General features: G+C 39.4%; 1 protein-coding gene across 1 annotated transcript in view; it reads left to right on the plus strand.

Moving 5' to 3' along the window:
- Positions 1–18,732, plus strand: part of LOC124774998 (G patch domain-containing protein 11-like) — a 138,350-nt gene extending 119,618 nt beyond the window's left edge. Inside the window, exon 6 of the transcript XR_007015580.1 lies at positions 13,848–18,732. The gene's annotated coding sequence lies outside the window, so the exon portion shown is untranslated. The remainder of the gene's footprint in view (positions 1–13,847) is intronic.
- The last annotated feature ends 275 nt before the right edge of the window (positions 18,733–19,007 follow it).

Consider the following 19,007-nt stretch of genomic DNA (forward strand, 5'->3'; position numbering starts at 1 on the left):
GCAAGTCTTTCTATCGGATGCCACCTCGGTGACTTGCGTGTGCTAACCTGCTCCAGTTATGCAGCCAGGGAAAAGGGACGTACAGCTTAACGTTTAATCTGGAGCACTTTTTTTTCCCCCCTGTGACTCCTTGTATCATTGAGAGATGACGGCTAGGTTATAATGAAAACTGAAAAATCCATGGTTCAACTGGGATTCAAACCTGTGACCTCTGGGTTTACAGGTATGCACTTTTTCACTAGACCACCAGTTCCACCATGTATATAGACAGTACATCCATAGATCTTGACGAGTAAGTTTACGAGTTTAAAAATATGTCTTTTGATTTCCGTTGCTTAGAAGTTTACATAATTTACACCACCAAGTGCCCGTAGACCTTAGTATTTGACGTAAATGTCAACTTGATATCTTTATGTGTACATGAGAAAAAGGGTTCATAACGGACTGCTAGAAACACATACAGACAAGGAATGGCAGAAATATGTATTTTTTGTTGTATAGTTTCTGTCAAACTTTGCTTCTTGCCAAATTTTATGACACTGCATCAATTGGAAGTAACCTGTAGGTTTTGATGAGTACGTTTGTGAGTATCAAAATATATGTCATAAATTGTCTTATATTTTGACTGCATTGATGTAGACACTTAAATGTTTACATCACCAAGGGACCATAGACATTAGTATCTGACAAATTCCAGCTACATATATCTTGTGGAACAAATGGTTGAACATCCTGTAGGATAATAATGTGCACTAAATCAGATTGTTTAAAGTTCAAAGCAAATGTTTATTCAAGAAATATGCAAATAATGCCCTTAAGGCCCCTGGAATCCGGGACAGAAGAGAACGCATTTGAGATGTGGTGTCACAGAATAATATTGAAGGAAAACATTGACAAGAAGAATGGAGAGGATGATAGAACATTTGTTAACACCTCCTAGAAAATAAAATTTGTGGAGGAAGACAGAGATTGGAATGCATCCAGCAAATAGTTAAGGACGTAGGTTGCTAGTGCTACTCAGAGACGAAAAGGTCGGCACAGGAGAGGAATTCAAGGTGGGCTGCATAAGAAAAAACATATTTCTTTATCAAGTTCACTGTATGCTCCCCATTGGTCAACCAAGCCCGCAGACGTACCAGTTGTTTGTCGAACTTAACCTCACTTTAGAAGCAACTGTCCTGCTGTGCATATCATGGCAGGAAGTATGTTGGCATTGGTAGGCAAAGCATGCAGGCAAAGCATTTTTTGCACTGGCTTTAGGTGTATATAAAGAAGAAAAAGAAAACTAGACACTGATCCAGGGAATGGTTGACATCCAGAGATAAATATATCCATGAAATTCTGCTAAAAATATTATACCTGACGTGTGATGAAATCGTAAACTTTCATTCACATTTGAAGAGGACACAATTATGCAGAAATTTATTTCATTTTCTCAACAATTATCTATAGCTTTTAGATACCTGCCAAATGGAGCAGATTTTGAACACTGAGTGACCTTACTATGGAAAATGAAGTAATACATGAATTATTAGAAAAAAAATATTTTTTTATACTCCTACTTGTTCGTTGTGCATAGACTAATGATTTTTCTCATGTATTGCTGTGTAATATGTGCATGGGAAGGACAGAACAATTGTACCATTCCGATAATGGTTGTGGTCTTTAGTTTTTGTCCATGTAATCCCTTGATTTCAGTTTCCAGAATTGTGGAAGCTAACAGTAAAAAGAGATAAATACCAACAAACGTTATTTTTGCTCATATTGCGTTAGTGAAACATAAACATTTGTACGTCTGTCATCTCGAAGTTGCAGTGTTCCGTGTATTCTATGCTTTGAGCATGTTGACTTTTCATGGTATTGATTTGAACTGAGCTATTAAGTTCAGTGAAATTCTTGACAGTGACTGTGCAGATCTCCAACTTCTTTTCTTCTGCAGTCTGGAGTAATGCAGGAATGCTTTAACATAAAATCATAATCTTGGAATTAAATATCAAGAGTTTCTTCAACAACATTCTTCCTATATTCTCCAATAATCATACATCAAATTCTTCTACACGAGTCTGTCTTAATACAGGAATATCACATGTCTTGTCCTCTCCAAATCTGACATGAGAGTTTAAATGTTTATTTTTAAGCGGTTGCCAGTTTGATACATACCAAGAGAATTAACATATTTGAAAATGTTTATTGGTTTCTCCACTCGCTATAAATATTGTTGACTGTGGCTCTTACTCCAGGGCCATTGTGCTATTCTAGCCTGGGACAGTGACCCTTGGAGCATGCGCAAACACTGCCCACTAGCACTTCCTCTAAGAAGTTAATGTGATCATGTTCCCACTTCAAAGACATGCATCATCTCTTGAGGTGACTAACCACATGCAAAATACACAAGATCACACGAAAATTAAGCTCTGCTACTGACTAAATCATTATATCATTTTATTTGTTTATTGGCATTTATTTTTCAGAAAGGTAGATTTAGCACTCTTCCAGAGCGGTATTTAATATTGCAAAGTCGGACAAGCAACTGGCTTTTGTTCATCAAACACAAGCTGTAAAGAAACAGAATTCATACATAGTTAAATTCAGAATCTTTCACTTTAAAGTCAGAAGTGTGAAGTTTTCGTACCCTCATAGTCTTTGTAAAGGAGTTACCATGTATTTTAGCTATGTTACATATGGTCATGCATGTTTTAAATAGTGCACAAGCCCACATTTTGCATATGGTATTATGTGTTAGTACATGCGTATTGTTGTTTTATTATTATTTCTTTCTTTTCTCAGACGTTATGTCTGGTCAAAAATGGAAAGTGATGCGGATCTTGATCAAGCATGACTTCCTTTTAACTGTACGGTATATGTTATATTGCATTTAGGAACTTTCGGGTGATTGAACATGTATCAATAATTACGGATTTCTGAAGCTGTATATATAAGTTTGGATGTAGCTGTATTGCATTGATGTACTGATGGATATTGTGTGGTATGACTCCTGTAGTTGATAGTATAATTGGTATAATGTCAACTTTATCCTGATGCCACATGTCCTTGACTTCCTCAACCAGTTGGAAGTATTTTTCAATTTTTTCTCCTGTTTTCTTTTGTATATTTGTTGTATTGGGTATGGATATTTCAATTAGTTGTGTTAATTTCTTCTTTTTATTGGTGAGTATGATGTCAGGTTTGTTATGTGGTATTGTTTTATCTGTTATAATGGTTCTGTTCCAGTATAATTTGTATTTATCATTCTCCAGTACATTTTGTGGTGCATACTTGTACGTGGGAACGTGTTGTTTTATAAGTTTATGTTGTAAAGCAAGCTGTTGGTGTATTATTTTTGCTACATTGTCATGTCTTCTGGGGTATTCTGTATTTGCTAGTATTGTACATCCATTTGTGATGTGATCTACTGTTTCTATTTGTTGTTTGCAAAGTCTGCATTTATCTGTTGTGGTATTGGGATCTTTAATAATATGCTTGCTGTAATATCTGGTGTTTATTGTTTGATCCTGTATTGCAATCATGAATCCTTCCGTCTCACTGTATATATTGCCTTTTCTTAGCCATGTGTTGGATGCGTCTTGATCGATGTGTGGCTGTGTTAGATGATACGGGTGCTTGCCATGTAGTGTTTTCTTTTTCCAATTTACTTTCTTCGTATCTGTTGATGTTATGTGATCCATAGGGTTGTAGAAGTGGTTATGAAATTGCAGTGGTGTAGCCGTTGTATTTATATGCGTGATTGCTTTGTGTATTTTGCTAGTTTCTGCTCGTTCTAGAAAGAATTTTCTTAAATTGTCTACCTGTCCATAATGTAGGTTTTTTATGTCGATAAATCCCCTTCCTCCTTCCTTCCTGCTTAATGTGAGTCTTTCTGTTGCTGAATGTATGTGATGTATTCTATATTTGTGGCATTGTGATCGTGTAAGTATATTGAGTTCTTCTAGGTCTGTGTTACTCCATTTCACTACTCCAAATGAGTAGGTCAATATTGGTATAGCATAAGTATTTATAGCTTTTGGCTTGTTTCTTGCTGTCAATTCTGTTTTCAGTTCCTATTTTCCTTCCTATTATTATTATTATTATTATTATTATTCTGTTTGATGTACTTCTTGGGCAGTATGTGCCTGTTGGAATTCATCAGTAGATGCCTTTATGTCACAAAAAGTATATCACAGACCTCCCAACACTGCATGGATGCTGAAGAGGTACCTTTGAAGCGTACAGTTAGAATAACCATGGAAGGAAGTATAGTCAGGAAAATACCATAGCTGTAATAGTTAATTATATTATAATAAATAGTCATAGTTATTTAATCCTGTGGATGATTACATCCAGTGTAAGGAAGAGTATAATAATAAGGAATATAAAGGAAAATCTTTCAAAAATCATTTTTCTTCACAATTTTATCACCCAAAGCCTCCAACACATGCGTAGTCAAACTTATTTGTTAAATCGTCAATCAGTGAAAAGTATCTTTCAACACTGTAAAATGCTGTCCTCGTTTCATAAGCTGTGCCTTAGTCACAAACAGAACCATGACCCAGAAAGTGTAGAACAAGTTCCCTTTATTTCCGTCTATGAACACAAAATAGTATGGTCTTTAGACTACCGGTTTTGCTCAGTTATGACCTTTTACAGATCTGCAGCAAAATACGAGAAAATCAAATACAACAAGTTACAGCCTACATCATAAAACAGTAAAATAGGCCGTAATAAAAAATATTACTTCCATTTGTATGGAAAATATGTGCTTAAAATATGATGAGGCATAACTGTTTTAAGACATGACCTAACACAGAGTGTATCAAAAAGAATCATCCCATTTAAAGAAAGCCTAATTGTTATTTTATTTGAGATATATGTGTGTGTGAACAACATGCTCTTGGAAAGAGCAACTTCTTAAGTTTCACTTGGTTCCCAACATGAGACAGACTCTGCAGAATTTAATGTGTTTTGTGCAGTTTTATGGGAAAAGGTGTATGGTCCATTTTTCTTTGCTGAGAACTCTGTTACAGGACGCACATATCTCGATATGCTTGAGAACTTACTTTTGCCACAGCTGAAGACTGATTCGAACGACTTCATTTGCCACCCAGATGGGGCACTGCCACCCTGACATCTGGAAGTGCAGAAATTTTTAAACCAAAGGATTATGAATGATGGATCTGTTGAACTGGACCAAATGATTTAGCCGTATATTACTGACATCCAAGGTCACCGGCCGTGAGTGTATATAATTATTTCTTGTGGGTGTTTATAAAAGACTGTTTGTGTGCCTCCATTACCAACGACAATGATGAACAGAGACATTGCATAACAGCAGCTGTGGAAGCTGTAACTCGTGGCATGCTTGCTGCAATGTGGGAACAATTTGACTACTGCATTGACATATCTCATGTATCCGAGGGTAGCATATTTAACACCTATGAAAAGGAATGAATTTTTTTTTTAACTTTCTGTTCATCAAAAAACAAAATTCATTGTATATATTTATTAGTTTCAGAAGTATAGACATACCAGATCGGATAATTCTTTTTGATACACCCTGTATATTGGAGCCATAGTGGCTTCATCAGAAAATACACACACAATCAACTTAGCATCATTGCAAATGTTTAAAACATGGTGTGAAACAGACCACAGTGATGGAGTCATCCCATTAATAGTGCTTCTATACATAACAAACTATGGGACAGTAGCCTCAAAATATGTTTTTGTCGTAATCTCATTAGATGTCACTACCGTAATCGTACACATAATTGTCAATTATACGATTGTAAAAAATGAAATAAAATTAAGAATACAATAAGTAAGGTCTGTAGTCATCTTACCAGGTTTATAAGTTACTTCAGTGGTAAAATGTAATAAATTAAAAGCATCAGTAATGTTAAATTTAAAATTGTTAAAAAGGAAATGGTTAAATGAAAATGTGATTTCAGAGACATCCTTGGGTGATTTTAGACATAAATAGTAACATAGCCGAGAACAAGCTTACAGAGCTAACAAAATAATATAAAAAATGATAAGATAACTAAGGAAAAAAGCCAAATGGATGAAACAAAAGACTGAATTAGGTAATCAACACCATCTATTAGTGTAGCCACCAGAATGCAGCAGAGGCGAGAAGTGGTTAGAGGAACTTAACTGCCACAGGACCATCATACCCTGCAACACGCCATTACAAGACAAGAATCGTATAATATTGTACCTGTCAGTTAAAGAGATTATATAGTTGATGAAATATATACTGAAGAAACTGGTATAGGCATGTATATTCAGATACAGAGATACGTAAACAGAAAGAATAAGGTGCTGCAGCTGGCAAGGCCTATATAAGACACAAAATGCCTGGTACAGTTGTTAGATTGGTTACTGCTGCTACAATGGTAGTTTATCAAGATTTAAATGAGTTTGAATGTGGTGATATAGTTGGCGCACAAGCGACAGGATGCAGTGTCTCCGAGATAGTGATGAAGTGAGGGTTTTTCCATATGACCATTTCACAAGTGAATCTGGTAAAACATAAAATCTCCAACATCACTGCCACCGGAAAAAGATCCCGCAAGAACGGGATCAACGACAACTGAAGAGAATTATTCAGTGTGACAGAAATGCAACCCTTCCGCAAATTGCTGCAGATTTAGATGTTGGGTCATCAACGAGTGTCAACATGTGAACCATTCAACGAATCAAATCATCATGGATATGGGTTTTCGTAGCCGAAGGCTCACTTGTGTACCCTTGATGACAGCACAACACAAAGCTTTACACCTCACCTGGGCCCGTCTATGCCAACATTGGACTGTTGGTGACTGGAAACATGTTGCTGGGTCAGACGAGTCTCGTTTTAAGATGTATTGAGTGGATGGATATGTGTGGGTAAGGAGACAACTTCATGAATCCACGTACCCTACATGTCAGCAGTAAACTGTTCAACCTAGTGGAGGCTCTGTAATGGTGTGGGATGTGTGCAGTTGGAGTGATATTGGGTCCTTGGTATGTGTAGATACAACTAACAGGTGATGTGTATGTAAGCATCCTGTCTGATCACCTGCATCCATTCATGTCCACTGTGCGTTCTGACAAACTTGGGCAGTTCCAGCAGGACAATGCGACACCCCACAAGTGCAGAATTGCTACAGAGTGGCTCCAGGAACGCTTAGTTTAAGCACCTCCACTAGCTACCAAACTCTCCAGACATGAGCATTATTGAGCATATGTCAGATGCCTTGCAACATCTGCTCAAAAGAGATCTCCACCCCGTCACACTCTTACAGATTTATGATCAGCCCTGCAGGATTCTTGGTGTCAGTTCTCTACAGCAGTACTTCAGACATTAGTTGACTCCATGCCACATTGTGTTGTGACACTTCAGTGTGCTCGCGGGGGCCCTAAACAATATTAGGCAGGTGTATCAGTTTCTTTAGCTTTTCAATGGATTATATAAACAGAGGTTGTTTGTTGTGGTCTTCAGTCCAGAGACTGGTTTGATTCAGCTCTCCATGCTACTCTATCCTGTGCAAGCTTCTTCATTTCCTAGTACCTACTGCAACCTACATCCTTCTGAATCTGCTTAGTGTAGTCATCTCTTGGTCTTCCTCTACGATTTTTACCCTCCAGCTGCCCTCCAATACTAAATTGGTGATCCCTTGATGCCTCAGAACATGTCCTACCAACCAGTTGTTCTTCTAGTCAAGCTGTGCAACAAATTTCTCTTCTCCCCAATTCTAGTCAACACCTCCTCATTAGTTATGTGATCTACCCATCTAATCTTTAGCATTCTTCCGTAGCACCACATTTCGAAAGCTTCTATTCTCTTTTTGTTTAAACTATTTATCGTCCATGTTTCACTTCCATACATGGCTACACTCCATACAAATACTTTCAGAAACGACTTCCTGACACTTAAATCTATACTCGGTATTAACAAATTTCTCTTCTTCAGAAACGCTTTCCTTGCCCTTGCCATTGCCATTGCCTCCCTACTTCGACCATCATCAGTTATTTTGCTCCCCAAATAGCAAAACTCCTTTACTACTTTAAGTGTCTCATTTCCTAATTTAATTCCCTCAGCATTAATTCGACTACATTCCATTACCTTCGTTTTTCTTTTGTTGAAGTTCATCTTATATTCTCCTTTCAAGACACTGTCCATTCCGTTCAACTGCTCTTCCAAGTCCTTTGGTGTCTCTGACAGAATTACAATGTCATCGGCGAACCTCAAAATTTTTATTTCTTCTCCATGGATTTTAATACCTACTCCAAATTTATCTTTTGTTTCCTTCACTGCTTGCTCAATATACAGATTGAATAACATCAGGGAGAGGCTACAACCCTGTCTCACTCCGTTCCCAACCACTGCTTCTCTCTCATGTCCCTCGACTCTTATAATTGCCATCTGGTTTCTGTACAAATTGTAAATAGCCTTTCGCTCCCTGTATTTTACCCCTGCCACCTTCATAATTTGAAGAAGAGTATTCCAGTCAACATTGTCAAAAGCTTTCTCTAAGTGTACAAATGCTAGAAACGTAGGTTTGCCTTTTCTTAATCTATTTTCTAAGGTAAGTCGTAGGGTCAGTATTGCCTCATGTGTTCCAACATTTGTACGGAATCCAAACTGATCTTCCCCAAGGTTGGCTTCTACCAGCTTTTCCATTTGCCTGTAAAGAATTTGTGTTAGTATTTTGCAGCCGTGGCTTATTAAACTGATAGTTCGGTAATTTTTACATCTGTGAACACCTGCTTTCTTTGGGATTGGAACTATTATATCCTTATTGAAGTGTTAGGGTATTTCGCCTGTCTCGTACATCTTGCTCACCAGATGGTAGAGTTTTGTCAGGACTGGCTCTCCCAAGGCTGTCAGTAGTTCTAATGGAATGTTGTCTACTCCCGGGGCCTTGTTTCGACTTAGGCCTTTCAGTGCTCTGTCAAACTCTTCACGCAGTATCATATCTCCCATTTCACCTTCATCTACATCCTCTTCCATTTCCATAATATTGTCCTCAAGTACATCGCCCTTGTATAGACCCTTTACATATTCCTTCCACCTTTCTGCTTTCCCCTCTTTGCTTTGAACTGGGTTTCCATCTAAGCTCTTGATATTCATAGAAGTGGTTCTCTTTTCTCCGAAGGACTCTTTAATTTTCCTCTAGGCAGCATCTATCTTACTCCTAGTGATACATGTCTCTACATCCTTACATTTGTCCTCTAGCCATCCCTGCTTAGCCATTTTGCACTTCTTGTTGATATCATGTTTGAGACGTTTGTATTCCTTTTTGCCTGCTTCATTTACTGCATTTTTATATTTTCTCCCTTCATCAATTAAATTCAATATTTCTTCTTTTACCCAAGGATTTCGACCAGCCATCGTCTTTTTACCTACTTGATCCTCTGCTGCCTTCACTACTTCATCCCTCAGAGCTACCCAGTCTTCTTCTACTGTATTTCTTTCCCCCATTCCTGTCAAATGTCCCCTTGTGCTCTCCCTGAAACTCTGTACAGCCTCTGATTTAGTCAGTTTATCCAGGTCCCATCTCCTTAAATTCCCACCTTTTTGCAATTTCTTCAGTTTTAATCTACAGTTCATAACCAATATATTGTGGTTGGAGTCCACATCTGCCCCTGGAAATGTCGTAAAATTTAAAACCTGGTTCCTTAATCTCTGTCTTACCATTATATAATCTGTCTGAAACCTGTCAGTATCTCCAGGATTCTTCCATGTATACAACCTTCTTTTATTATTCTTGAACGAAGTGTTAGCTATGATTAAGTTATGCTCTGTGCAAAATTATACCAGGCGGCTTCCTCTTTCATTTCTTGCTCCCAATCCATATACACCTACTATGTTTCCTTCTCTTCCTTTTCCTACTGTCGAATTCCAGTCACCCATGACTATTAAATTTTCGTCTCCCTTCACTATCTGAATAATTTCTTTTGTATCATTATACACTTCATCAATCTCTTCGTCAATACCAGAGCTAGTTGGCATATAAACTTGTACTATTGTGGTAGGTGTGGGCTACGTGTCTATCTTGGCCACAATAATGTGTTCACTATGCTGTTTGTAGTAGCTTACCCACACTATGTTTTTCATTAATTATTAAACCTACTCCAGCATTTCCTCTATTTGATTTTGTATTTATAACCCTGTATTCATCTGACCAGAAGTCTTGTTCCTCCTGTCACCGAACTTCACTAATTCCCACTACATCTAACTTTAACCTATCCATTTCCCTTTTTAAATTTTCTAACCTACCTGCCCGATTAAGGGATCTAACATCCACGCTCCAATCGGTAGAACACCAGTTTTCTTGCTCCTGATAATGATGTCCTCTTGAGTAGTCTCTGCCCGGAAATCTGAATGGGGGACTATTTTACCTCCGGAATATTTTACCCAAGAGGGCACCATCGTCATTTAACCATACAGTAAAGCTGCATGCCCTCGGGAAAGGTTGTGGCTGTAGTTACCCCTTGCTTTTCAGCCATTTGCCGTACCAGCACAGCAAGGCCGTTTTGTTTAGTGTTACAAGGCCAGATCAGTCAATCATCCAGACTGTTGCCCCTGCCACTACTGAAAAGGCTGCTGCCCCTCTTCAGGAACCACATGTTTGTCTAGCCTCTCAACAGATACCCCTCCATTGTGGTTGTACCTACGGTACGGCTATCTGTATCGCTGAGGTATGCAAGCCTCCCCACCAACGGCAAGGTCCATGGTTCATGGGGGGGATATAAACAGAGGATGCACAATAAAACATGAGAGTAATGCAATCCAGGTTAGAAAATCAAATACATAATGCCCTCTGTACCAAGTAATGACAAGGCAAGACATAGATAAGAGATGCATTGTATGGTTAATGTGGAATATTGTCAAAGAAAGTAAAGTAGGCACTGGGTACAAAATCACTCTGCCCAGGGAGCACTCTTGATGACACTTACTTTTTTTGTTATAAATTTCAAGTTGCCTTCTGATAGCTGTACTTGTAGGCATTGATCACTTACTTCAGTCTTTTGTTTCATCCATTTGGCTTCTTTCCTTGGTTATTTTACCATTTTTATGTCATGTTGTCAGCCTCAAAAGCCTTATTCTTCTCCTCTAAGTTATTATTGTATCTAAGATCACCCCCCTCCCCCCAAGAGCACCTCAGAATCATATTACCTTATTACATTTTATCACTGTAATAACTTGTACACTTGGTAGTCCCACTATAGACTTTACCTATTGTATTCTTAATTTTATTTCATTTTGTAGAATTATGTAATTGACGCATATGTATAGGTTTACAGTTGGCACATCTAACTAGTTGGCAACACAAGCTTTTGTGACTATTACATCATAGTTTGCTATGAACGGTACGCTGTTAACAGGATGACTCCACAGGCATTGTGGTATGGTGTACGCCATATTCTAAATATGTGCAATGACGCTTTGCTGATTTTGTGTATTTTTTGATGATGCCACTATGACTCCATTGCATTTGGTCACATTCTGAAACATTTACGCCTCATCATATTTTAAGCGTATGTTCTCCATGTACATGAAAGTAATAACTTCCTTTGTAGCCTATTTCATTGTTTTAAGATGTAGGCTGTACACTAGGTGTATTTTGTTTACTCATGGTTTGCTGCAGAGCTGAAGATGTCATCGCTGACTGAAACCAATAGTCTAAGGACTAAACAATTTTATGATCGTAGACAGAAACATAAAGAAGTTATTCAGCTGTGTATGTTTGACAGACATGTTGCTAAATAATTTGACAACCTAGTGAGTTCTATGAATTATTTGATTGGTTATGGGAGCCTTTACACACATTTGCAAAACTGATGAATCACTTGTAACTAATTAACTAAGCTGTGCAATACATACACTTACAATGCAAGCCCTGCATTCAAACTCAGTAGCATGCATGAGAAATTTCGTACAGCAACTTATTAACTCTCAAAATTTAGTGTCAGAATCTTTAAAATTTCATCAGCATGAAAATCTCTCTAACAGCCACTACAAAAGCTGAAGTTCATTAATCATCTTTACTATCATGAGGAATATGTAACATGTTCGTTGCTCTATTAGCAATAATAAATGCGGCAAAATGTTTTGCTTTAGAGCTGTCTTAAAGTGCTTAATGTTTTTAGCAAAAATCGTGGTTGATTTACTTCAAGTGTTTACACACTACTTAATCAACATTAGATGGGTATAGGCTGTATATTTTAATATATGTAATATGTACGTGGTATATAAAGAAGAAACATTTTTACCGAAAATATTGAAATTTTCTTGTCTGATTTACTTCAAATTTTTAGATGATGCACTAATGAACTTTTACATAGGCTATATATTTCGTAATATATAAATATACATGTAATATATGAGGAGAAGCTTTGTTTCCAAAAATCTGGAAAAGTTCTCGATCAAATTACTTCAAATTTTTACACAATGCTCTGATAACATTCAGACACTATCAGCTATAGATTTTGTAAAATATATATAAAGCGGATATGTTGTCAACAAAACTCTCAAAATGTTCTTGCCTGATTTACTTAAAATTTTTACGCAATACACCAATACCATTTGAAAGGACACACACACACACAGAGAGAGAGAGAGAGAGAGAGAGAGAGAGAGAGAGAGAGAGAGAGAGAGAGAGAGAGAGTTTTATTTATTTTATTAATTTTTTTTAATTGACAATTAACTAGCTTTCTGTTAAAACTAACTATGCTGTGCTATGTGATTTTGATTTCTTTCTTGCAGTCAGATTCAAATACGACAGGAGGGTGTGTAAACCTTTATTATTTTGCCTCCTTAAATATATTTTCAAACAAAAATTGTGTACACAACAGTGTATGTGTTTGTTGTCTTCCTCACCCATCAATTTTACAGAAAACAGGAGAATTGTATTTTTGTCTTATCGGCTTATAATTAGAATACTGCTACGGAATCTGACTCATCCGAAACTTTGTAATCCTATCCATTCGAAGGTTAAAACTATGCCGAATACTGTCATTGAAGCTACTACCCTCGCAGATACAGCTGCTGGAGAGGACACTCTCATACCCCATATATATATATATATATGTATTATCTTGACTGATGTACTCATTCATTTTAATGTTTTGTTTGTAATAACAATAAATAAGGCTCAAGGTCAGAGAGAGGGGTAAGAGGGCAGAGTGGGGGGCAAGTTGGAGAGGGGGAGGAGTTAAGCATGTATATAAAATTCCCATACATATTTAACAATTGCGAAGCATTGTTGGGTTTGCTAGTGTTTCATATGTGTAAATGACCAGCATTCAATTATAAAAGACAATCACACATACACAACATAGTAGTGCATTGAGAATAAAATATTGTGGTTATTTTGCAATCTCGCATTAAAATATCTATAAATTTTTACATTAGTTGTCAATAAAATACATGAATATGTTGCCATGTCTGGCGCTGTAACATGTTCGTATTTAACAAAAATTAAAATATTTCTTAAATTATTGCACTTCATTGCTTATATAACAGAATTTATTGGATAATGGTCAAGGACATGCATGTTGATCTCGTGCTATGTTTATATGTGGAGACTTCATAGTAATGGCAAAGATTGTGACTTATTCTAAGTATATATTGCATGACTGGTTCATTTGTTAATTTTTAATAAACTATTACAATTAAAACATTTACAATTTGAGAAGTACTTTCACATTCTGTGTGATCTTTGTTGTGTCTGATTTTTACATAGCAGGTTTGTAAGGCATGTTATGCTTTTTTGAAGAAATACTATTATCCATCTCCACCTTTCAACCTGTTTGTGCACAGCAGAATAGTAATTAAGTAAGGAATAAAATTTTGTTGGTAGGACTTGGACGACGCTAAGTGGAGCATGCCCGTCAAGGATGCAGTGATGGCGTAACCAGTGTCATCACTCAGAAAAGCCGAAGCACAAACAAGCAGGGAGCTCATTGCCTCAGACTGTGGAAGGGAGAGTGTCAGCAACACCTGATTCAGCACTTTGAGAAAGTTCAGAGCAGGCACAATGCTATCCTCTGAACAGGGCTACGTGTAGTAACTACACTTAGGCATGTCACAAGAATGCATTTCAGGCTGCAAACTTTGCATAAAAAAATGTTCTGACACTCTGAAACAACACATTAGGCCAGCCAGGAATGCTGACTGACTCAGAAAATAGAAGCACAGTCAGCCACCAGTAAGGTGGCATCAAGTCATCGACTGCTATAAAACCTTCTTCTTCCTTCCATTCAATCTGAGTCTTGCCACTCCATTTGGATCACCGATACCAATGTATGGTCACCGCTACTAGTTACAGAATGACTTGGTGAAGACAACAAAGTTTTGCTGCCCACCACCAGCTTGGAGTCATTGCTACAAGTCTGCAGCTGTCTTGCTGTGGAGGGAACTTCAACTCTGCAAGCTGCATTCCTGCCAGTTACACCTGTGACTACCTGAAGATGAGGGCAATGCTAGTCTTCCATGAATGAAGAACCAATGTGCTCACGAGCTGTTCAACTTGAGAGCAGAGTGCCTGTGCTGCCACTCACGGGCAATACAAGTATTGGGACCAACTTTCGAGCTGTCCTGTGTCTCTGTTGGGTCTTCCACCTACCCACCATCACGACAACCAGCAACAGGTGCATGGTGATTTCTGGGGGCAAGCCTGAGTGCAACTACACTCAACGAGAGTGCTGAGGCTCTGACAGATGTCCACAGCCACACCAGGCCGCAGAGACATGCTGGCTGTCGCACCCTTGTGTGACAGGGCTGCGGCACAAACCTTGGACTACGACAGGGCGCTACCCTGTGCCTCCGTGTAGTGTGGGTACAGCACACCCACTGCTAAGCCAAATCGAGAAGAAGACAGAGTGATTGTATAACCTTTGGAAATCGATGACCATTTATTGAATGATGTCTTATTAGTGCCCTGTCAAACTGCTGGACAACACCTCCACTCTACAATCCTACACCCACGTAAGGAGGCTGCATTTGGTGGACACGTACATTATTAGTGCCTCCATCTCACTGCTGTCCAGAAAGGGAGCAGCCTCCTATCCCACATTTGGAATTTTTCCCCTCAATCTCTATGGTTAGTCTGTCTCCAAGCATGCCTGCACTCTGTTCTCGGCTCGTCCACCTCAGCTAGCTGACCCCACTTTGGCTGGCCAGCTGTGCAATCAAGTACACTTGTCACTGTCTTGTTGAAAGTTCCTAATCTTTCTTTTAATCACCTAAAATTTTTTGTCATTGTCATTGTTTCTTACCATTAGCAATGTAGGAAAAGATAGATTGCTACTTACTGTAAAGAAGACACATTAAGTTGCAGACAGGCTCAATTAAGACACTTGCACAAAGCTTTAGGCCACAACCTTCATCAGCAAGAGAGGAAACACACACACACACACACACACACACACACACACAGTGCACTGTCAAGAGTTTGTGGGGCTGGGAGGTGGAGAGAAAAGGAGCAAAAAAAAAGGCAAGCAATGGGGTAAGATGGGTGGACATATTGGTAGAGAACGGCAGACGGAGGGTGGAAGACAAGAATGGTAAGGAGGTGATACAATGTGGGTGGGGGAGGGGGAGGTAGACAGTGGGTCATTGTAGGTTGAGGCCGGAGTAATTACGGGAGCGGAGAAAGTGTTGTAAAGATAACTCCCACTGCGCAGTTCAGAAAAGCTGGTGGTGGAGGGGATGATCCAGGTGTCTTGGGTAGTGGAGCAGCCATTGAAGTCAAGCATGTTATGTTCTGCTGCGTGTTGTGCTACAGGGTGGACTAGTTTGCTTTTGGCTGGAGTTTGGCAGTGGACATTCATCCTAGGGGACAGCTGGTTGGTAGTCATAACTATATAAAAAGCTGTGCAGTGATTGCAGCAGAGCTGATAGATCACATGACTGCTTTCACAAGTGGCCTGGCCTCTGATGGAGTATGATAAACCTGTGACAGGACTGGAATCGGAAGTGCTGAGTTTGTGGATTGGGCAGGTCTTGCACCTGGATCTTCGCAGGGAAATGATCCTTGTAGCAAGGGTTTGGGATTGGGAATGGTATAGGAATATGCTTGGATGTTGTGAAGGTTGAGTGAGTGACGGAACACCACTTTAGGAAGGGTGGAAAGTATCTTGAGTAGTATGTCCCTCGTTTCAGGGCATGATGATAGGTAATCAAAGCCCTGGCAAAGGATTTGGTCCAGTTGTTCCAGTCTGGGGTGGTATGAGTGGCAAAGGGGGCACTCCCCCAGACCTAGTCCACAAACAAACCTGCTGCGCCATTTCCCCTCACAACCCGAATCGTCCCACCACCCCCAAGAACCAGCCCCGAAGGAATCCTAAAGTGGTGTTCCGTCGCCCACCCAACTTGCACAACCTCCGGTTCCATACCTGTGCCACTCCCAATCCCAACCCCTTGCTACAAGGATCATATCCCCATGGAAGACCAACGTGCAAAAGCTGCCCAATCCACCTGCCCAGCATTTCTTATTCCAATCCTGTCACAAGTTTATCCTACCACATCAGAGGCTGGGCCACCGGTGAAAGGAGCCATATGGTTTATCAGCCCTGCTGCAATCACTGCACCGGTTTTTATATTGTTATGACTACCTGTTGGTAGTCATAATGCAGCTATCACTTGGGGTGAAGCAGCCATCTGGAAGGGTCGGGGAAGAAGAAGGGGAAGGGATAGTAGTGTACAGCTGTCCACTAAGATGAATGAGCACTGCCAAACTCCAGTCAAGAACAACCTAGTCCACTCTATAGCACAACAAGAAGCTGAACATCACACACCTGGATCCTCCCATTCACCACCAGCTCTTCTGAACTGCGCAGATGGGAGCTATCCTTACAACACATTCTCTGCTCCTACTACCCTCAGACCCTCCACCCGACAGTTTCCACTCCCTCTGTCCTATCATCTCCTCCCCATTTTTGTCACCCACCCTCTGTCAACGCACCTGCACACCTTTCCCCACTCTTCTCCTTTTTCGTGATTTCCCTAAATCACTTCAGGCAAATGCTGGGATGGTTCCTTTGAAAGGGCACGGCCGATTTCCTTCCCCATCCTTCCCTCACCCGAGCTTGCGCTCCGTCTCTAATGACCTCGTTGTCGACGGGAGTTAAACACTAATCTTCTCCTCCTCCTCCTTCTCCTTTTTCACTCCGTTTTCACTCCTACCTCCCTGCCCGCAACCTCTTGACCCCGTGCCTGTTGGCATTCTACTTCCTGCACACTCTGGCAGACAGCATTTTTCTCTCCCCCCACCTAAACACTGCTGTCCCTTCCCCTTCCCCTTCCCCTTTCCAGTGCCCTCCAGATTGCTGCTTCCATCCCAAGTGATTGTTGCATACTGGCCCGAGCTGCCGAATTTGGTGGTCATGTGTGCTCAAAGTGTGCTTGCTTGAGCGTATGAATGGTGTGTGTGTTTCTCTTTTGCCGATGAAAGCTGTGGCAAGAGCTTCGTGTAAGTGTTGTTTAATTGTACTTGTCTGCAACTTAAAATGACTTCTTTATGGTAAGCAGCAATCTGTCATTTCCTACTTTGCTGATATTCCTACCTGGAGTTTCTATTGTTTGATTTCTTGCAATCAGAATATGCATTAGACACATTGTTACTCCCTAGTCTGAAGAAAATTAATTTATCATTTATTGTTCATGTCACAATGGTTCACTGCATTTTGTAGCAAAAATGTCAAAGAAGTGAATCTATGTGAAGGATACACACGAGAATCATTGGAGTTACTACTATTTCTACTTAGTGATCCTGAGGATTCTGAAACAGATAATGAATATGTTTCAGACATGTGGGCACTGAGTCATGTTTAGTTCTACATCATGATAATAGCAGTCCAAATAGTACCAGTGTTTGGAATTGAGGTTTCTGGTGGCTACCACTGTTGTTGACTTGCTTCATGTTCATACATATGGAGAACCTGTTGCAGGCAGCAGATTGACAAAATAAAACACAGAGGAAGACTACCTCCTTTATTTATTTGCCACTGAGGTGTTAGAGTGTGTGGTTCAGCAGTCAAATCTGTATGTAGAGCACTTGAAACAAAAATGGCAATCTGGTCAGACCGTGAGACAACAAAGAACTGGAAACAATTAACTATAGATGAGTAAGTGGAATGGTATGAAAACCTTGAAGATTATATTTGTGTTTCCATAAGTAGTGCACTGCTGGAGTACAGAACCTGCTCTAGGTCAACCCGATATATCAAAGTCTGTGACATGCAGATATTTCAAAAAGATATGTCAAACTATTTTTAAAAAAATAGCAGTAGTATGAATCCTCCAAGACAGCATCCAAATCGTGAAAACTTCACTAGGTCATAACTCATAACTTTTCTAAACAACACAAACTGCCAATGAGGTATTAGCTGTGAATGAATGGAAGATATATTTCAAAGGGATGTGCATTGCTCAGGCAGTATATGCTTTTGAAATCAGGTAAACAAGGGTACAAATTGTGGTGTGTAGCAGACTCAAAAACAGGCCATGTCACAAAATTTGTTATTTGCACAAGGAAGTCAGACAACAGGTCTACAGACAATTCTGTAGAAGAGTGAGTAGTCATTAGCCTGAGTCGTGACCTGTGTGTAGCGTTTGACAACTTCTTCACCACTGTGAACGTAATGCTGATGTTATTGATCAGTTGCATCTATTCTACAGACACTGTGAGAAAAAAAACAAGAAATGACTGCCTTGAGTGGTGAAAGAGAAATGTAACTAGGAAAGAGGAGAAGTTCAATTCCAATGCAAACTTGGTACTGCAGCTATAAAATTGATGGACAACAAACCTACCACTATTTTGACTACCTCAGATGACACAAGACACACTACACTTGTCTCAAGAAAGAGCAGGGGTAAAACTGCCAGAACTGTAACAATATACAGTAGTGTAATGGGAGGCAAAAATCACTTTGACCAACAAAGAAAACGTTATGCATTAGATCAATGTTCACATAAGTGGTGGCATCATATTATCTACTTCTTACTAAATGTGGCAATT

This window comes from Schistocerca piceifrons, chromosome 2, assembly GCF_021461385.2.
Source record: "Schistocerca piceifrons isolate TAMUIC-IGC-003096 chromosome 2, iqSchPice1.1, whole genome shotgun sequence".
NCBI classification, from domain to species: domain Eukaryota; kingdom Metazoa; phylum Arthropoda; class Insecta; order Orthoptera; family Acrididae; genus Schistocerca; species Schistocerca piceifrons.